The 4324-nt window shown below is 41.4% G+C and overlaps 1 pseudogene; it reads left to right on the top strand.

The window, feature by feature from the left end:
• The first annotated feature begins 555 nt into the window (after positions 1–555).
• On the top strand, positions 556–2318 carry LOC100342566 (RAC-gamma serine/threonine-protein kinase pseudogene; annotated as a pseudogene).
• The last annotated feature ends 2006 nt before the right edge of the window (positions 2319–4324 follow it).

Genomic DNA, 4324 nt, shown 5'->3' with positions numbered 1-4324 from the left:
AGAACATGGAGAATATTTCCTTAATCTTAATCTTTCATTGTCCTAAAGACAATGAAAACAAAGAAAAGCTTTAAGTAACTTCAATGAATTGGATTAAAAATGTTTCCATAAAAGCTACCAGAAACAGCATGAAAACATGATGAAACACAAGAAAGGCAAGAGAAGTCATTGAAAAGTTTATGGAAAATGTTTTATAAAACCACTAAAGTTGCAGCTCTGCAGAACCATCTGGCCACCTCCCTCTCCCTCTCCCTTTCTCCAGCAGGCTTCAACTGGGCTGGAGGTGGCCAGAGGCTCTGGGGTAGGGGAGAAGAGGAAGTGGGGAGGAGGGAAGGGAGATTTCTGATCACCCTTCTTCTCCCCTGCCCCCCCAGTCTATCCTCCGCCTCCACATCCACCTGAGCAGCTGTGGGGCAGCTGACAAGGCCTCTGCAGGATGAGTCATCAGTACAGCGTGGGAAGGGCAGCATCAACAGAGAATCTAAACCCTAAAATGACTATCACAAAGTCCCAACTCCCCACGCTGGGGCCTCACACACACACACACACACACATATGGAAGGCAAGATACTTTTGAAGACAGATGGTTCACTCCGAGCATATAAAGAGAAACTTTATACATTTATACATTTCTTATCCACGTCTCCTGAGGACCACTGTCATAGAACATTTCAAGCAGATACATCAGAAGAAAGGGAAGAATGGACAGAAGCTATCCAGTTTGTAGCAGACAGACTGCAGAGGCAAGAAGAAGAGAACAAACTGTTGCCTGACCTCACAAATTACTAATAACATAGGAGTGGAAGAGATGGGTGCTTCTACAACTCATTATAAAAGAAAGACAATAATTTTGACTGTTTGAAACTACTAGGTAAAGGCACTTTGGGGAAAGTCATTTGGGTTCAAGAGAAGGCTAGTTGCAAATATGCTATGAAGGTTTTGAGGAAGGAAGTCATTACTGCCAAGGATGAAGTGGCATAAACTTTAACTGAAACCAGAATATTACAGAATACTAGACATCCTTTTGTAACAGTCTTGAAATATTTCTTACAGACAAAAGACCCCTTGTGTTTTTGATAGAACATGCTAATGGGGAGAGCTACTTTCACATTTGTCCAGAGAGCAGCTATTCTTTGAGAACCACACAGGTTTCTGTGATGCAGAAATCGTCCCAGCCAGGACTATGTACATTCTTTTTTTTTTTTTTAAGATCCATCTGTTTCTTTTTTTTAAGATTTATTTTTATTTATTTGAAAGACAGAGTTACACACACAGGTAGAGAGAGAGAGAGAGAGAGAGAGAGAGATTGAGATCTTCCATCTGCTGGTTCATTCCCCAAATAACTGCAATGACCAGAGCTGAGCTGATCCAAAGCCAGTAGCCAGGAGCTTCTTCCGGGTCTCCCACGTGGGTGCAGGGGCTCAAGGACTTGGGCCATCTTCTACTGCCAGAACAGAGAGATGGATCAGAAGAGGAACAACCAGGACTTGAACTGGTGCACATATGGGATGCCAGCACTGCAGGCTGGGGCTTTAGGCCACTGAGCCACAGCACCGGTCCCTGGACTACATACTTTCTGGCATGACTGTGTACCATGATCTCACATTGAAGAATTTGATAGTGGATAAAGACGGGCACATGAAAATTAGATTTTGTACTTTGCAAGGAAGGGATCACAGATGCAACCACTGTGAAGACATCCTGTGGTATTCCAGAGAATCTGGCACGACAGGTGTTGAAGTTTTCAGAAGATAAGGTGTATGACCAAGTAGTAAACAGGGGGGATTGTCATGTATGAAATGTGTGGGAGGTTACCTTTCTACAACCAGGGCCATGAAAAACTTTTTGAACTGATACTAATGAAAGACATTAAATTTCCTCAAATACTCTCTTTGGATGGAAAATTAGTACTTTCATGGCTTTTGATAAAGGATCCAAATAAATGCCTTGGTGGGGGACTAGATCATGCAAAAGAATTTAGGAGACACAGATCCTTTTCTGGAGTAAACTGGCATGATGTATATGATATAAAGCTTGTACCTCCTTTTAAGTCTCAAGTGTCACCTGAGAAACATACCAGATACTTTGATGAATAATTTACAGCTCAGACTATTATAATAGACACCCCACAGAAAAATAGGATGTCAGGGACTTCATGGACAATGGGAGGCAGCCCATTTTCCCTGTCTTCCTACTCCTAAAGTAGATGAGAATAAGTTACTTTCATACTGCTTCTTCACTCTCAGATTTATTACTGAAAAGGATACTTGGACATCACCATCAGTCCCAGCTCTTTTTTTTTTTTTTTAAGAACTATTTTTTTTTTTTTTTTGACAGGCAGAGTTAGACAGTGAGAGAGACAGAGAGAAAGGTCTTCCTTCCATTGGTTCACCCACTAAATGGCTGCTATGGCTAGCCGGATCCAAAGCCAGGAGCCAGGTGCTTCTTCCTGGTCTCCCCCGTGGGTGCAGGGCCCAAACACTTGGGCCATCCTCCACTGCCCTCCCGCGCCACAGCAAAGAGTTGGACTGGAAGAGGAGCAACCGGGACAGAATCCAGTGCCCCAACCGGGACTATAACCTGTGGTGCTGGCACAAGTGAGACGCAGCGCCGACCAGTCCTAGCTCTTAAAGAAAGCAGGGGCATCTCTGACATCCCAGACCAGCTAAGGGTCTTCACCACCTTTCACCCACAGGAGAACACACGTATATACAAACACACTCCAGTTTTTGTTTTTGCATGCAATTGTATCTCAGCCAAAGGTGTCATGTTGTTGCAGCTACTGTCTTACTATTATATCAACTTTAAAAAGTAATTTGACCATCTTTGGAAGTCATGAGCCCACCATGTTCATTTGTGCCCAGTTGTCACCATTTATGTTTTAGATATAGTTTTTCCCTAACAGTGAGGGCAAAATGAGACACACTTATTCTAGGTACTTTTTTTTATACTTTCTATATGATAAATAAAAAACTAATTAGACTAAGACTAGATTATAATTCAGAACAAGCAATTGTAGGTGGGTGGTGATATGCATGTTGAAAGCTTTTGTAAAGTCACTAGATCAATGAATACAATAGGTGGGCTAAGATTGGGCTGGAACTCAGTAGAAAGTATTTGAGGGAAGGAATGACAACTGCTGAGATACACTTTTTTTTTTTTTTTTTTTTTTTAAAAAAAAAAAGCAATTCCTGTTGGATACTCTAGAGGAAGCCCAGTCTCACATGTGGATGCCCAGACTTCAATTAGGGGCAAATAAACACTGCTGCACCAAGAAATGAAGGCATATTGGGGCTGGCGCTGTGGCGTAGCAGGTAAAGCCTCCACCTGCAGTGCCGGCATTCCATAAAGGTGCTGGTTCGAGTTCCAGCTGCTCCATTTCTGATCCAGCTCTCTGCTATGGCCTGGGAAAGCAGTAGAAGGTGGCCCAAGTCCTTAGGCCCCTGCACCCATGTGGGAGACCCGGAAGAAACTCCTGGCTCCTGGCTTCAGATCAGCTCAGCTCCAGCCATTGCAGCCAACTGAGGAGTGAACCAGCGGATAGAAGACCTCTCTCTCTCCCTCTCTCTCTCTCTGCCTCTCCTTCTGTCTCTGTGTCACTCAGTGTTTTAAATAAATTAAAAAAATCTTAAAAAAAAAAGATTTATATGCACAAAGTCTTGTAAGGGTCTTAGGATACAGTTTACACCAGAGAGCATTTTTCTCCATGCTTGAAAACACTTTTGCCTTCTTGATATTTATTACCTCTAATGTAGACAGATTTGATGATCTTGCTTTTCACCAAAATTTATTCTCCAAGGTAAACAGACATTAGCCTTATTAGTATTATTTTTTTTACTTTCAGTTCTGTGAGAATTGGTCTTTTCTCAGATGTTAAAACTTCGAATGTCCTTTCATGATTATATTGCAGTAGCACTTATTATTTAGTGATGAGAACTGTATGTCATGTTAGCAAATGCAGCTCCAATTTATATAAAATATACTTACTGCAAATTTTTCTGACCTATTCTAAGGAATGTACATGTCAAAGAGAAGCATGTACTTTTCTTGTCACCAAAAAAAATACAAGGCTCTGAAATTACACACATTGGTCAGAATGTGGCTTTGGGAGATGAAATGCTACCATTTGAGCTCTTGGTGCAGGAAATTAGAAAATCTCCAATTTTCCATGCCAGTGGCTATATGAAACAAATAGATATTGATGTCTGCTCATTTAAGAATGGAAATTTTATGATAGCCTGGCACCATAATATAATAGAGAAAAGTGAGACATGAATGATGATAAGAAATGAACTTTCCTTGGGAAAATAAATGCATATTGAAA

This window comes from Oryctolagus cuniculus, chromosome 13, assembly GCF_051225735.1.
Source record: "Oryctolagus cuniculus isolate XC-2025 breed Fujian yellow rabbit chromosome 13, ASM5122573v1, whole genome shotgun sequence".
NCBI lineage: Eukaryota > Metazoa > Chordata > Mammalia > Lagomorpha > Leporidae > Oryctolagus > Oryctolagus cuniculus.
The sequence above is the reverse complement of the archived record's forward strand: the minus strand, read 5'-3'. Positions and strand labels throughout refer to the sequence as shown.